Here is an 18,205-nt window from a genome sequence, read left to right as displayed (position 1 = left end):
GACATCTAATGTACAACATGATAACTATAGGTCATAAAGGTATGTATATGGGATTCATGCAAAATGAGTAGGGTTTTGGCAATTCTTACTACTAAAAAAATGGATAACTATGTGAGACAATGGATGTTAATTTGTTTCACTATAGTAACCTTTTTACTATCTATATATATCCCATAACATCATGTTGTATACTTTAAATATGCACAAGAAAATTTATCTTAAAAAATTTTAAAGATTTCAAAGATTCTTAAAACCCTTTACTAGAATGCTTTCCTGAAAGGTTGTAAAATTTTGTATGTCCACATTGTGCCCTAATCGAATTTGGATATTTTTAATCATGCTCGACTTATTAGTTGATTATTGCTGTTAAGTAGCCATTTATTTAATTAGTAGTTAGATTGAACATATAAAACTATTGCTATGTTGTGTCATCATTAATCTTCATAGAACTACTGGTAAAGTTCCTGAGCTCTAAAGATAGATGAATTTTAGTTCAAATCCAGACTTAATCACTGGTTTGGGAAAAGGTAAATTTCATGTCTAAAGCTCAGTTTCCTCAAATGTAGATGGTGATGATATTAGCATCTATTTTACAGAATTGATGTGAGGATTAACAAAATAAGCATTCTTGTACATAGCCTGGTATTTGACATCCTCAATACATATTAAATGCTTAACACATATTAAATGTATTCTTATCTGAATTGGTTTTCATTACTTCCATCTACTTTTTTAAACTGGTAGTTAATATAAAAAAGTTCTTCAAAACTAGTAGAAAAGACAGTATTTTCTATCATTGACTGCTATATAATTGATTTTGCTATATTTTGACCTAAAATTAGATTATAATTTTTATTTCAGCCATATCTCCAGCACCCAGAGCAATGTCTGGAAAATAGGGGCACAGAGTAGAGATTTTTTTGAATGAATGTATTCTTTTTCAAAATTTTCTTGGCTATTTTTGAACATTTCTCTGTAACTAAATCTTAGAATCAGTTTACGAAATTCTCTAAAACATTCTATTGGAATTCCAGTTGCAAAAGCATTGGATTTATTTGTGGGGGGGGAACTGAAATATTTATAAAATTAGATGTTCTCATCCAGAAACATGGCACTTCTTTCAATTTAGTAGGGTCTTCTTTTAAATTATTTTATAAAGTTTTATACTTACTATTATGTGGGACTTGACCATTTCTTGCTAGGTTCATGTGAGGTTTATTGTGTTGGTTATTGTTTTATCAGTGAATTTGGTGTTTAAAAAAATTTTGATTACATTTTCTAATTGGTTATTGTTCTGAATAGAACTACTGAGTTTTTACATGTAAATATTTTATTAATCCAATGTACTGATTCTAGTCCTCCTAGTTGTAGTAGTTGTTCAGTTAATTCTCTTAGCTATTCACATCATTTACCAAAGATGCTTGTTTTTTCTTCTTTTTCTATATCTATTATTTATATTATTTTTGGATCTTTTTAGCTACAATTGCAAGAATAATACTGAATAGTAGTGGTAATAGCAGAATTCCTTGCACCAAAATCTGGCTTTAATGAGAAGGCTTTTAATTCACAATTAAGTGTACTACTTGCTGTGAGTTTCTGCATGATTTCTGCATAATATTCTAACATTTAAAGGCAAATTCTTTTTGAGTCTACCTTGATAAGAGCTTTTTGTCAGAAATAGATGTTCAATTTTATTGAGTTTTTCCACCATCTATTAATGTGGTTTTTTTTCTTTTGCCTTTAAACACCTATTGAAATGTATCACACGATTTTTAGATACTTAGCCAATCTTGTATTTCAAAAGATAAATTCTTCTGGGCCATCATGTATTCTTTTTACTACAATTAGTTAAATTCAACTTATTAACATGTAATTTAGGATTTTTACATCTGTCAAGTGAAACTGACCAGTAGGTGGTCATTTTGTTGTGATATCCTTTTCTGATGTCCTAAAGAAGTTTACTGACTGTATTCAATTTACACCACAGTTAAAGGAACTCAAAGACTCCGTTAGTTCCATAGCAAGAGTTGTTAACCAGGCTGAGTTGGCTGAAATGACAGAAATAGAATTCAGAATATGCATAGAAACAAAGGTAATTGAGATTTAGGAGATCATCAAAAACCAATCCAAGGAATGTAAGGATCACAAAAAAAGATACAGGTGCTGATAGATGAAATAACCAGCATTAAAAAGGATGAAATTGAGCTAGTAGAGTTGAAAAATGCACAACAAGAATTTCATAATGAATCCCAAATATTAACAGCAGAATAGACCAAGCTGAGGAAGGAATTTCAGAGCTTGAAGACTAGTTCTCTAAAATAAGACAGAAATAAACAAAGAAAAAAGATGAAGAGGAATAAATGAAACCTCTGAGAAAAATGGAATTATGTAAAAAGACCAAATCTGCAACTCATTGGTGTCCCTGAAAGAGGGAGAAAGGAAACAACTTGGAAAATATATTTCAGGATATCATCCATTAAAATCTTCCCAGTCTTGCTAGAGAGGCCAACATTTAAACTCAGGACATCTAGAGAACTCCTGCATGATACTAAACAATAAGATCATCCCCAAAACAATACAAATCAGATTCTCCAAGGTTGAAATGAAATAAAAAATGTTAAAGAGTATTTGACAGTGAGAGAGAAAGAACAGGTCACCTACAAAGAGAATCCCATGAGGACCTTTTCTCTGTAGCAGAAACCCTACAAGCTGGAAGAGACTGTGGAACAATATTCAACGTGCTTAAAGGAAAGAATTTTCAACCTAGAATTTCGTATCCAGCCAAGTTAAGCTTCATAAAGGAAAAAGAAATAAGATCCTTTCCAGACAAACAAATGCTAATGGAATTCATTACCACTAGATCTGCCTTCGAAGAGGGCAGATCTCCTTACAGGAGCACTAAGTATAGAAAGAAATTACCATTACCAGCCACTACAAAAAAAGTATGCAGATTAGTGGCACAATAAAGCAGCCACACAAGCAATTATAATGTTGCATAATAACCAGCTAACAACATGATGACAGGATCAAATCCCATTTCAGTACTAAACTTGAATGTAAATAGGTGAAATGCTCCAATTAAAAGTCACAGAGTGGGAAGCTGGATAAAGAAGCAGGGCTAAATGTTGTGCTGTCTTCAAGAGACCTACCTCACATGCAATAGTATCTATAGGCTCAAAGTAAAAGGACAGAGAAAAATCTACCAAGCAAATGGGAAACAGAAAAAGCAGCAATTGCAATCCTAATTTCAGACAAAACAGACATTAAACCAACAAAGAAAAAAGGACAAAGAAGGGCATTAATATTAAAGGGTTCAATTTGAGAAGAAGACCTAACTATGCTAAATATATATTCACCCAACACAGGAGGACCCAGATTCATATAGCAAGTTCTTAGAGATCTACAAGGAAACTTAGGTTCCCACACAATAATAGTGAAAAACTTCAACACTGCACTGAATATTTGATCATTAAGGCAGAAAATTAACAAAGATATTTAGAACCTGAACTCAGCACTTGATCAAATGGACCTAAAAGATATCTTCAGAACTCTCCATCCAAAAACAACAGAATATACATTCTTCTCATTGCCACATGTCATATACTCTAAAATTGACCACATAATTGGACACAAAACAATCCTCAGCAAATTAAAAAAATCATACCAACAACACTGTTGGACCACAATGCAATAAAAATATAAAATATGAGGAAAATCACTCAAAACCATACAATTACATGGAAATTAAACAATATGCTTCTAAATGACTTTTGGGTGAATAATGAAATTGAGGCCAAAATCAAGAATTTCTTTTAAATTAATGAGAACAAAGATACAACATACCAGCATCTCTAGGACACAGCTAAGGCAGTTTTAAGAGGGAAATTTATAGCACTAAAACATCAACATCAAAAAATTAGAAATCTCTTAAATTAACAATGTAACGTAACAACTAGAAAAACTAGAGAAGAGCAAACCAAATTCCAAAGTTAGCAGAAGACAAGAAATAATCAAAATCAAAGCTGAACTGAAGGAGATTAAGACATGGAAAACCCTATGAAAGATCCATGAATCCAGGAGTTGGTTCTTTGAAAAAATTAGTAAGATAGACCAGTAGCTAGGCTAAAAAAGAAGAAAAGAGAAAAGATCCAAATAAACACAATTAGAAATCACAAAGGGAATATTACCACTGACTCCACAGAAATACAAATTACCATCAGAGACTACTTTGAACACCTCTATGCTCACAAACTAGAAAATCTCGAAGAGATGGGTAAATTCCTGGATGAATACATCCTCCTAAGACTAAACCAGGAAGATTCTCAGACAGATTCATTGCCAAATTCTACCAGATGTACAAAGAATAGCTGGTACCATTCCTATTGAAACTATTTCAAAAAAATGAGGAGGAGGGACTCCTCCCCAGCTTATTCTGTGAGGCCAACATTATCCTGATATCAAAACCTGGTACAGAGACACAACAAAGAATGAAAACTTCAGGCCAATATCTTTGATGCAATAGTCCTTATTGCAAAAGTCCTCGACAAAATAGTAGCAAACCAAATCCAGCAGCACATCAAAAAGCTAATCGACTACAATTAAGCAGACTTTATCCCTGAAATGCAAGATTGGTTCAACAAATGCAAATCAATAAATGTGATTCATCATATAAACAGAACTGAGTTCAAAAACCACATGATTGTCTCAATAGGTACAGAAAATGCTTTCAATAATATTCCACATGGCCTTACGTTAAGAACTCTCAATAAACTAGGCATTGAAAGAACAAACTTCAAAACAATAAGAGCAATCTATGACAAACTCACAGCCAACAGCATAGTGAATGGGAAAAAGCTGGAAACAGGCACCAAGATAAGGATGCTCTTTCTCCCTACTTCTGTTCAACATAGTTTTGAAAGTTCTGGCCAGAGAAATCAGGCAAGAAAAAAAATAATAAAGAAAATCCAAATAGAGAGGAAGTCAAACTGTTCCTGTTTGCAGATGATATACTTCTATGTCTAGAAAACTGTGGTCTCTGCACAAAAGCTCCTTAAGCTGATAAACAACTTCAGCAAAGTTTCAGGATACAAAATCGATGTACAAAAATTAATAGCATTTCTACCAACAATATCTAAGCCAAAAGCTAAATCAGGAAGAGAATCCCATTCACAGTTGCCACAGAAAGAATAAAATATCTAGGAATACAGCTTACCAGGGAGGTGAAAGATCTCTACAGTGAGAATCACAAAACACTGCTCAAAGAAATCAAAGATAACACAAACAAATGGAAAACATTTTATGCTCATGGATAAGAGGTAATTAATATTATTAAAATGGCCACACTGCCTGCCCAAAGATAATTAAAGATTAAATGTTATTCCTATCACACTTCCAATATTATTCTGTACAGAACTAGAAAAAAATCATTCCAAAATTCATATGGAAACAAATAAAAGGTCAAATAGCCAAGACAATCCTATACAAAAAGAACGAATCTGGAGACATCATGTTACCTGACTTCAAATTACACTACAGGGCTACAGTAACCAAAATGTATGCTACTGGCACAAAAAAAGACACGTAGACCAATGGAGGAGAATAGAGAGCCCAGAAATAATGCTGCACACCTCCAACCATCTAATCTTTGACACAGCTTACAAAAACAACTAGTGGGAAAGGACTCTGTATTTAATGAATAATGCTGGGATAACTGGCTGGCCATATGCAAAAGATTGAAACTAGGACCCTTCTTTACACTATATTAAAAAAAAATCAAGATGGATTAGAGATTTAAATGTAAAACCCAAAACTATGAAAACCCTGGAATATAACCTAGGAAAAATCATTCTGGAAATAGGAACTGGGAAAGATTTCAAAGATGCCAAAGGCAATTCCAACAAAACAAAAATTGACAAACGAGACCTAATGAAACCAAAGAGTTCTGACAGGAGAAGAAACTATCAACAGAGTAAACAGGCAACCTACAGAAAGGGAGACAGTATTTGCAAACTATGCTTCTGACAAAGACCTAACAGTAAGAATCTATAAGGAATTTACATTACAAGCAAAAAAACATTAAAATGTGGGCAAAGGACATGAACAGACACATTTCAAAACAAGATATACATGCAGCCAACACACATATGAAAAAATGCTCAACATCATTAATCATTAGAGAAATGCAAATCAAAACCATTATTAGATGCTATCTTACACAGTCAAAATGGCTATTATTTAAAACATCAAAAAATAACAAATTCTAGCAGGCCAGGTGCAGTGGCTCATGCCTGTAATCCCAGCACTTTAGTGATCATGAGATCAGGAGATCAAGACCATCCAGGCCAACATGGTGAAACCCCGTCTCTACTAAAATACAAAAATTAGCTGGGCATGGTGGTTTGTGCCTGTAGTCTGAGCTATTCAGGAGGCTGAGGCGGGACAATCGCTTGAATCCAGGAGGTGGAAGTTGCAGTGAGCCAAGATTGCGCCACTGCACTCCAGCCTGGGCCACAGAGTGAAATTCTGTCTCAGAAACAAAAACAAAAACAAAAAACCAAAACAAAACAAAAAACAGATGTTGACAAGGTTGCAGAGAAAAGGAAATGTAAATTAGTTCAGCCATTGTGGAAAGCAGTGTAGTCATTCCTGAAAGAACTGAAAGTAGAATTACCATTTGACCCAGCAGTCCCATTATTGGGTATAAACCTAAAGGAATGTAAATTATTCTACCGTAAAGACACATGCACACAAATACTTATTGTGGCACTTTTCACAATAGCAAACACATGGAATCAATCTAAATGTCCATAAATGGTACACTGGATAAAGAAAATGTGGTACATATACATCATGGAATGCTATGCAGCCATACAAAAGAATGAGATCATGTCCTTTGCAGCAACATGGATGGAGCTGGAGGCCATTATCTTTAGCAAACCAGTGCCAGAACAGAAAACCAGATAGTGCATGTTCTCATTTATAAGTGGGAGCTAAATAATGGGAACATACGGACACAAAGGGGAACAACAAACACTCGGGCCTACTAGAGGGCGGAAGGTGGGAGGAAGGAAAGGATTTTTTAAAATGACTGTTGTGTACTATGCTTATACCTGGGTGACAAAATAATCTGTACTCCAAGCCCCTATGACACGAGTTTACCTATGTAACAAGCCTGCACGTGTACCTGTAAACATAAAAGTTAAAATAAAAATAAAAAGCAACACCCCCCTGCAACCAACAAGTTAAGCTTTATTAAATAGCTAAAAAAAAAAAAAAAAAAAAAAAAAAAAATTTCGGCCTGGAACAGTGGCTCACTGTAATTCCAGCACTTTGGAGGGCCGAGTCTGGCAGATCACAAGGTCAGGAGTTCAAGTCCAGCCTAGCCAATATGGTGAAAACCCATCTCTACTAAAAATACAAAAAATAGCTGGACATGGGGCGGACACCTGTAGTCCCAGCTACTTGGGAGGCTGAGGCAGGAGAATCGCTTGAACCCAGGGGGCAGAGGTTGCAGTGAGCCAAGATCGCACCACTGCACTCCAGCCTGGATTAAAGAGCAAGACTCCGTCTGAAAACAACAACAACAACAACAACAACAAATTCCATTGTAAATGGGTAGCTGGGAGTTCTTTTCTTTTAGATCCAACTTCTTTCCTTGTTCATAACCCCCTCGAAATTCTTTTATTCCTATCCCCAAAATCTAAGCACCATTTGAGGAGTACAGAGGGGTTATTATATCTTGAAATTCTCTTAAGTGCATGCTTTAGAATGAAATATCTACAATGTAAAGAAATATTTCTTTTTATAATATTAACTAGTTCTTACAAGATAATTTTAATGCATAATTATGCTAATATAGTCTATATATTCTTCCTCTGTGTACATCCCTATCTATAGCGCTATCTTTATATCTGATCAAGGATTTCATCCAAAAATTTGGAAAGGAGGAAGAAGATAAGCAAAAAGGAGAATGGGAAGGAAGAAAACCTTCACCCTCTGATGCTTACCAACTTTTGATCTACTTCATTTCTTGATTGCTAATGAGGTATACATCCCACAGCACTGTGGATTTACCATATGTCTTCTTGAATCTCAAGTTTTTCCCTTTATATAATTCAACACTATATTTTTAGATTGTCCTTGGTAGAGTGTATATTTTATCAATGTGAAATTCCTCTGATACAGTTTTTCAAACTTTTTACCTAATATGCTATTTTTCTGGGTACTGTTTGTTTTAATGAGTATGTAGTAGTCATATTTATATTGGATAATTATACATATTTACCCTGATAATTATTTGGTTTTCTATTTGTGCTTTTTTTTTCTTTTGATTTTTTTAGGGGATTGATTGAATTTGTTACTTTATTTCTTCCTTCTTGTTGGTTGGCAGTCATATATTTTCTCTATTTTTTTATAATGGTTATTCTTACATCCTAAACCATACTTTTACACTTATGTTTTTCTATTAAAGTCTAAATAGAACAACTGTACATAACTTCCCCCAAAGACAGAATGTTACGTACGTCCGTTTTCCTCCTTTTTGCTTCCCCAACTCCACCACAGCTAACTCTCTTAATACAATCATCTGGAATTACACTATTACATTTTTAAATCTCTAAATTTTATGTTTGTATTTATTTAGTCTTAACTATTTAGAATATTTATTTAGTCTTAACTGTTATATTTCAGACTTTCTTCTATCTCACATCTTCATTTTCTGAATGTTTACGTGCTTCCAAACTATATTTATTTTTCTAGTTGTATTGAGGTATAATTTATAAATAAAAATTGTATCACTCTAAGATATACAACATAATGGTTTGCTATGTATGTACATCGTAAGATGATTATCACAACCAACTTAAGTAGCACATCATTACCTCACATCATTTTTTGTGTGTGGTACAAACACTTAAGATTTACTTTCTTAACAAATTTAAAGTATACGATACAATATTATTAACTATACATACCACACTATACACTAGATCATCAGAACTCATTCATCTTATCACTGAAAGTTTGTATACCTTGACTTTTATATCCCTATTTCCTCCACCACTCATTCCCTGGCATCCACCATTCTAATCTCTGTTTCTGTGAGATCAACTATTATAAATTCCACATAAAAGTGATATTATACAGTATTTGGCTTTCTGTGTCTGGTTATTTAACTTAGCATGTCTTCCAGGTTCATCTGTGTTGTTGCAAGTGGCAGGATTTTTTTCTGCTTATGGCTGTATAATATTCCATTGTGTGTGGGTGTGTATGTGTAGACACACACCCCCTCCCTTCACATTTTCTTTATCCATTCATCTGTCAACAGACACTTAGGTTGTTTCAGTATTTTGGCTATTATTAATAATACTGCAATAAACATGAGAGTGCAGATATCTCTTCAAGGTACTGATTTCATATTTGTCGGATATATACCAAGCAATGAGATTGTTAGATCATGTGGTAGTTCCATTTTTAATTATTTTAGGAACTTCATACTGTTTTCTATAAGGCTGTACCAATTAACATTTCTAGCAATAATGTACAAGGGTTTCATTTTCTCTGCAATGTCATCAACACTTATTATCTTTCATCTTTTTGATAATAGCCATTCTAATAGGCAGGAGGTGATATTTCATTATGGTTTTCATTTGCATTTGCATTTTCCTGATGATTGGTGATGTTGAGCATCTTTTTATATACTTGTCATTTGTATACCTTTTTTGGGAAAATGTCTATTTAGGTCATTTGCCTATGTTTTACTTGGGCTATCTGTTTTGTTTGTTTGTTTGTTTGTTATTGAGTTGTATTAGTTTCTTACATATTTTAGATATTAACCTTTTATCATATGGTGTTTTAGTCTATTTTGTGTTCCTATTACAAAATACAACCAACTGGGTAATTTATAATGAACAGGAGTGTATGGACTTACAGTTTTGAAGGCTGAGAAGTTCAACATTGAGGTACCTGCATCTATTAGGCCCTTTGTGCTGCATCATAACATGGTGGAGGGCATCACATGGCAGAAGGATAAAGAGAGGACAAGAAAGAGACAAAAGTGGGATGAACTTGTGCTTTTATAAAGAACCCACTCCTTGATAACAGCATTAATGCATTCATGAGGGTGGAGCCCTCATTACCTCAACATCTCTTTAAAGCCTCACCTTTCAACACTTCCACATTGGGGATCAAATTTCCAACACATGAACTTTGAAGGGCACATTCAGACAATAGCATATGATTTGCAAATATTTTCTCCCATTCTGTAGGTGGCCTTTTCATTTTATTGTTGGTTTCCTTTGCTGTGCAGAAACTTTTTAGTTTGATGTAGCCCCAATTGTTTAGTTTTTGCTTTTGTTTCCTATGCTTTTGGTGTTATATCCAAAAAATCTTTGCCTAGATCAATGTCAATAAACTTTTCCCCAATGTCTTCTTCTAGGAGTTTTATGATTTCAGATCTTACATTTACATCTTTAATCCATATTAAGTTAGCTTTTGTATATGGTGCATGATAAGAGTCCAATGTCATATCTTTGCATGTAGATATCCAATTTTCCCATTTATTGAAGAGATTGTCCCTTCTACAAGGTGCAATCCTGATACCCTTGTTAAAGACTACTCGACTGTATACACCAGGATTCATATCTAGGCTCTCTATTCTATTCCATTGGTCTATGCGTAATCCATCTTTAGTAAAGACAGGGTTTTACTGTGTTAGTCAAGCTGGTCTCAAACTCCTGACCTCAAGTGATCTGCCCGCCTCAGCCTCCCAAAGTGCTGGGATTGCATATGTAAGCCACCATGCCTGGCCTATGTGTTTGCTTTTATACTACTGCCATATTGTTTTGATTACTATAGCTTTGTAGCATAGTTTTAAATCAGGAAGTGTGATGTCTCCAGGTTTTTCTTTCTTTCTGAAAATTACTTTGGTCACTTGAGGTCTTTTGTGGTTTTATATGAATTTTAGGATTTTTGTTTTCTATTTGTATGAAATATGCCATTGAAATATTGATGGGGCTACAGTGAATCTGTAGATTGCTTTGAATAGTCTGGACATTTTATCAATATTTACAATCCATAAACCTGGACTATCTTTCTATTTATTTGTGTTTTCTTCAATTTCTCTCTCAATGTCTTATAGTTTTTGAGGTACAGATCTTTCACTTCCCTGATTAAATTTATTTCTAAGTATTTAGTTGTTGTTTTTGTAAATGGGACAGTTTCAATTTCTTTTTCAAATAGTTAATTGTATAAGAAACACAAGTGATTATTGTGTGTTGATGTGCTTTCTGCTACTTTACTGAACTAACTTATTAATCCTAAAAATTTTTAGAGGACTCTTTAGAGTTTTCTAAGTATACATCATGTCATCTATAAATAAAGACAATTTAACTTTTTCGTTTCTGATTTGGATACCTTTTTTCCTCTTGACTAATTGCTCCGGGTAGAACAGTTCTCAGTTGAATAGAAGTGGTAGAAGCAGGAAGCCTTGTCTAGTTTCTGATTTTAGATGAAACACTTCTTAATTTTTCCTTATTTAGTATGATGTTAGCTGTAGGGTGGTCGTACGTGGCCTTTAGTATGTTAAGGTACATTCCTCTGTACTGAATTTATTGTTTTTATCAAAAGGATATTAATTGTTTTCAAATGCATTTTGTGCAGCTACTGAAATGATCATGTGATTTTCTCCACTTTGATAATGTGGACTGTTATATTTATTGATTTCTGTCAAACCATCCTTGCATTCAAGAGACAAAGCCCATTTGTTCATGCGTATGATCCATTTAATGTGTTGTTGAATTTGGTTTGCTAATATCTTATTGAGAATTTTTGCACCTATGTTCATCAGAAATATTGGCCAGTAATTTTCTTTTCTTGTAGTGTCTTTATCGGGCTTTAATATTAGAGTAATGCTGACCTCATAAAATGGGTTTCAAAGTATTCCTTCATCTTCAATTCTTTGGAAGAGTTTGAGAAAGAATGGCATTAATTTGTTTTCAATGCTTGGTAAAATTCACCAGTAAAGCCATCTTGTCCTGAGCTCTTCTTTAATGGGAAACTTTTTATTATAGATTCAATCTTCATACTTATTATTGTTTTGTTCAGATTTTTCTGTTTCTTCATAATTCAGTCTTTGTAGGTTGTATGTTTCTAGAAATTTATTCATTTCTTATGGGTGATACAATTTGTTGGTGTATAATTGTTCATAGTGATCTCTTATGATCCTTTGTATTTCTGTGGTATCAACTGTAATGTCTTATCTTTCATTTATTATTTTATTTATTTGAGTTCTCTCTCTTATTTTTTTGATTTGTCTAGTTAAAGATTTGTCCATTTGTTTATCTTTTCAGAAAAACAACTCTTAATTTTGTTGATCATTTGTATTGTATTTAGGATTGTGATCTTTTTCTAATGGAATAGTCCTTTTATAATCATATAATGTCCCTCTTTATCTTTTTAAACTGCTGTTGCTTTAAAGTTTGTTTTGTTTAATATAAGAATAGCTTCTCATGCTTGCTTTTGGTGTCCATTTGCATGGAATATCTTTTTCCACCCCTTTTCCTTTAAGTTTATGTGAGTCCTTATGTGTTAGATGAGTCTCCTGAAGATACAAGAAACTTGGTTGGTGAATTCTTACCCATTCTCCCATCCTGTATCTTTTAAGTGGAGCATCTAAGTCATTTACATTCAATGTTAAAATTGAGATGTGAGGTACTCTTCTATTCATCATGCTATTTGTTGCCTGAGTACCTTGTTTTTTTTTTTTTTTTTTTTTTTCTCATTGTGTTATTATTACATAGGTCCTGTGAGATTTTTGCTTTAAGGAGGTTCTATTTTGGTGTATTTCATCAAAGATTTGCTTCAAGATTTAGAGCTCCTTTTAACAGTTACCGTAGTGCTAGCTTGGTAGTGGCAAACTCAACATTTGTCTGGAAAAGACTGTATCTTTTCATCTATGGAGCTTAGTTTCAATGGATAAAAAATTCTTGGCTGACAATTGTTGTTTAAGGAGGCTAAAAATAGGACCCCAATTTATTCTAGGTTGTAGAGTTTCTGCTGAAAAATCTGCTGTTAATCTGATGGGTTTTCCTTTATAGGTTGCCTGATGCTTTTGCCTTATAGCTCTTAAGATTCTTTCCTTTGTCTTGATTTTAGATAACCTGATGACTCTGTGCCTAGATAATGATCTTTTTGCAGTAAATTTCCCAGGTGTTCTTTGAGCTTTTTTTATTTGAGTGCCTGGATCTCTAGCAGGGCCAGGGAAGTTGTCTCCTCAATTATTCCCTCAAATATGTTTTCCAGACTTTTAGATTTCTCTTCTTCCTCAGGAATACCAATTATTCTTAGGCTTGGACATTAAACATAATTCCAAATTTCTTTGAGGCTTTGTTCATTTTTTTAATCCTTTTTTCTCTGACAGATTGGATTAATTCAAAAGTTTTGTCTTTGAGCTCTGAGGTTCTTTCTTCTTTTTGTTCAGTTCTATTACTGAGGCTTTCCAATGCATTTTGCATTTCTCTAAGTGTGTCCTTTATTTCCTGAAGGTGTGATTGTCTTATATTTATGCTATTTCACTGAAGAATTTTCCTTTCATATGCTGTGTCATGTTTTTTATTTCTTAAAGTGGGACCTCACCTTTCTCTGGTTCCTCCTTGATTAGCTTAAAAATCAACCTTCTAACTTCTTTTTCTGTCAATTCAGAGATTTAATCTTGTTTTGGATTAGTTGCTGATGAGTTGGTATGATCTTTTCAGGGATGTTAAATAACCTCATTTTGTCATATTACCAGAATTGTTATTCTGGTTCCTTCTCATTTAGGTGGACTATGTCGGAGGGAAGATCTGGGATTCAAGGGCTGCCTTTCAGGTTATTTTGTCTCTTTGGGTCCTCCTTTTATGTGGTGTTCTTCCCCTTTCCCTAGTAATGTGGCTTCCTGAGAGCCAAACTGTAGTGAATGTTTTTGCTGTTCTGGATCTAGCCACCCAGCAGAGCTACCAGGCTCTGGGCTGGTACTGAGGAGTGTCTGCAAAGAGTCCTCAGATGTGATCTGTCTTCAGGTCTTGCAGCTGTGGATACCAGCACCTGCTACAGCAGGGTTAGCAGGGGAGTGAAGTGAACTCTGTGAGGGTCTTCAGTTGTGTTTTTGTTTAGTGTGCTGGTTTGGTGTTGGTTGGCCTCCAGCCAGGAGGTGGTGCTTTCAAGAATGCATCAGATGCAATCTGGCAGGGAGGATGCAAACTTGCCATAGGGACACCTGGTTGGTTAAATATTCAAGTTTCTCAGGCAATGGGCAGGGCCATAGAGATTCCAAGAGATTATGACCTGTCTTCAGCTACCAGGATAGGTAGAGAAAGACCACCAGGTGAGGCAAGGATAAGCATGTCTGAGCTCAGCCCCTCCGTTGAGCAGAGCTCGCTATGGCTGTTGTGGAGGATGGGGGTGTAGTCCCAAGACCAACAGACCAAGATTCACAGAGGGATTATGGCTGCCTCAGCTGAGTGATAGAGGTCACCAGGGAAGTGGAGGAAAGCCAGCAATTATAGGCCTCACCATGCTCCCATGCAGCTCACAATCCTAAAGACTGGTCTTACGCCCATTGTGCCCCCACAACAGCACTGAGTCTGTTTCCAGGCAGCCAGTGACCAGGGCTGAGAACTTGCCCCAGACCATGAGCCTCCTGCATTAAGAAAACAAGCAGACTCACAGTTTTTTGTTATCTCAGGGAGCCTGCAGCTGTGATTCAGTTCCTTCAAAGGGTTTGTGAATTCTCTCAGCTTTCCTGATATATTCCTGCAGTGGTTATTGGAGCAAAATTCATGATATGAGTCTTCACATGCTGCTCTGTCTGTCTGAGCAGGAAGCTAGTCATGCCTCCTATCCCACATCTGACCTGTCATTAAAAATAAAGTCCTAATTATAGTCCTTAAAGTAAGTACAGGATTATTGCTTTTGATTGCCACAAAGATGGAGATGGATCTGGTTACCTGTACTTCAGGACCTTGCAAGGGTTTTCCCCTTATCCCCTCCTATCTCCTGAGGACATAGGGCTTCTAATTTTCATGTTCATTTGTTTAATAGTGGCATGCTTTAATTCTTCTTCTCTTTATCTTTTGTGTATCTACTAGCGATTTTTTTCTTTATGGTTACCATGAGCCTTATATAAGCGTCTTTTAGTTATAATTCTCTATTTTAGGCTGATAACAACTTAACTTAGTCACACGGAAAAACTCTACAGTTTTGCTTCTCTCCTGCCTCACATTTTATACTATTGATGTTACACTTTACATATTTTTATATTGTATATCATTAACAAATTATTGTAGCTATAGTTATTTTTAATACTTTTATAACATTTATTCTAGAAGTAAAAGTAATTTGTGCACCACCATTGCAGTATCAGAGCATTCCAATTTGACTATACATTTACCTTTACCTGTGGCATTACACATTCATGTTTTCATGTTGTTATTTACTGTCCTTTCATTTTAATGTGACAAGTTCTTTTTATCATATGCAAGGCATATCTAATGGTGATTAACTTCAGCTTTCATTTGTCTCGGAATATCTTTATCTCTCCATCATTTATGAAGAGTACCTTATATGAGTATAAAATTCTTGATTAGCAGATCTTTCTTTTGGTACTTTGAATATATTACACCACTTCCTCCTGGCCTGCAATTTGTTAGTGGCCTCATAGAGTTCCCTTGTGTATTACAAGTTACGTTTCTCTTGCTGCTTTGAAAACTCTCTTTTGTCTTTGACTTTTGATAATTTGATAATAATGTGTCTCAGGTATTTACTTTGGGCTTATGTTGGTTGGAGTCTTTATGAATCTGCATGTCCTTATATTTTTCTCCAGTTTTGGGAGGTATTAAACCATTATTTCTTATTTTTTTTAGATGGAGTCTCACTCTGTTGCCCAGACTGGAGTGCATGGTGCAATCTCAGCTTACTGCAACTTCTGCCTCCTGAATTCAAGCAATTCTCCTACCTCAGCCTCCCAAGTAGCTAATTTTTGCATTTTTAGTAGAGACAGGGTTTCACCATGTTGGCCAGGTTGGTCTCAAACTCCTGACCTCAAGTGATCTGCCTACCTCGGCCTCCCAAAATGCTGGGATTATAGGCAAGAGCCGCCACACTCTATTTTTTTTAAATTAAGAAATATACTTTAAATAAAATTGTTTCTCTTTTTTCTCTCTCTTCTTTTTGGGAACTCTCATAATGCATATATTTGTTTGTTCAGTGGTATCCCATAGGTCCCCTATGCTTTCTTTTTTCTTTTTCTCTCATTCCTTTTCTTTTTTGTTCCTCTGTCTGACTATTTTTAAAGACTGGTATCAAGTTCACTGATTCTTTTCTCTGTAGAATGGAGTCTGCTGTTGAAGCTCTCAATTGCATTTTTTTTTAAGTTCTGCCATTGTATTCTTTAACTCTTGGATTTTTGTTTTGCTCTTTCTTATGGTTTTTATTTTTTATTGAGGTTCTTATCTTGTTTATGCTCTTTTCCTGATTATATACAGTTGTTTCTTTGTATTCTTTTATATTTCATTGAACTTCTTTAAGATAATTATTCTGAATTCTTTGTCAGGTAATTTGTAGACCCAATTTCTTTGGGATTGGTTATTGGAGCTCTATTAGTTTCCTTTGGGTGTGTTGTGTTTGCATGATTCTTCATGATTCATGTAGATTTGCATCAGTGCTTGTGCTTTTGAAGGAGCAAACATCTCTTCCAGTCTTTACAAACCAGTTTCACAGTGGCTCATACCTGTAATCCCAGCACTTTGGGAGGCTGAGCAGGGCAGATCATGAGGGCAGGAGATTGAGACCATCCTGGCTAATGCAGTGAAACCTTGTCTCTACTAAAAATACAAAAAAGTTAGCCAGGCGTAGTGGCGGTCACCTGTAGTCCCAGCTACTCAGGAGGCTGAGGCAGGAGAATGGTGTGAACCTGGGAGGCAGAGCTTGCAGTGAGCAGAGAATGTGCCACTGCTCTCCAGCCTGGGCAACTGAGCGAGACTCCATCTCAAACAAACAAACAAACAAAAAAAACGTTTCAGCAGGTAAAGACCCCCTGCTGGAAGTCCCTGGGTTGATGGATTGCCTCTGGGATTACAGTCAACTGGAGTTGGAGCCAGGTTATGTGGTTGCTATTTTTTTTTTTTTTTAACTGGGGTCTATGGTTGAACGGCCTATTACCAGAGTTTCAAGTGAGCACGGATCCCGTCTAGGTCCTGGGCAAAGGATATTGCCTCCAAGACCTTGATCAATAGGGCTGGCACTGGTACAAGGGTCTGCTTTCAGGTCCACAATTGGATCCACATATAGAAGACCTCTTACCAAGTGTGTAGATGGGTGTGGTTCCTGCTGGGTCTTTATAAGGAGTTCTGTCAGGTCACTGTATGGGTCTCTAGATGGATAGGACTGCCCTGAGACTGTGGCTGAGTACAGTTGCAGCTGGGTCACGGGGCTTTCTCAGGATCTAGAGTTGATTTGAGGTTGGCAGATCCAGATTCCAACATGGACAGGCATGTCACCTGGAGGGTCCTTGAGTGGGAAGGACTGCTCCTGGGCCACAGATAAGAGGAGCTAAAATGGAATTACCAGAGCTACTTCAGGATGAAAATTGAATCAAGATCTTCAAGCCTGCCCCCAGGGACACAGACGGGTATATCTGCTGCCAGGTCTCTGTGCAGGCAGGACTGCTCATTGTCAGTAGTCAAAAGAGTCTATAGCCAACTTACTGGGATACTTCAGGATCTGCAATAGGACTGAGGTCAGTGGGCCTGCCTTTAAGGATATGGTCAGGCATGTCTCTTGGCTGAATTCCAGTAGAACCTAGATACATCTACAAGAGTATTAAATGTGAAAGTCAGGGGAACCAACCAAAAATCTGGTAGTTGCCATCCTATACACATTTTCCTTCTGTGTGAGACATAAATGGTGTATAGCTTGAGCACTATTTAACTCAACAAGGCACATCTAACTCAATAGGATACATACTAGTAAATCTATAATTGATTCTGCTCTTTCAAAGCTTTGGATAACTTTCCTTTCTGGTGTCATAATCTGAGTTGTAAAACTTATCTTCACCATAGTAGCTAGACTAATTCCCCCTGGAAATGTTCAGAATTTTCTTTCTATGCTATTGTAAGGTTTTGGAATAGTAATGTCCAATTATGCATATTTTCACATTAGTTTTGTTTGGCAA

Source organism: Macaca thibetana, chromosome 7, assembly GCF_024542745.1.
Source record: "Macaca thibetana thibetana isolate TM-01 chromosome 7, ASM2454274v1, whole genome shotgun sequence".
Classification (NCBI taxonomy): Eukaryota; Metazoa; Chordata; class Mammalia; order Primates; family Cercopithecidae; genus Macaca; species Macaca thibetana.
The sequence above is the reverse complement of the archived record's forward strand: the minus strand, read 5'-3'. Positions refer to the sequence as shown.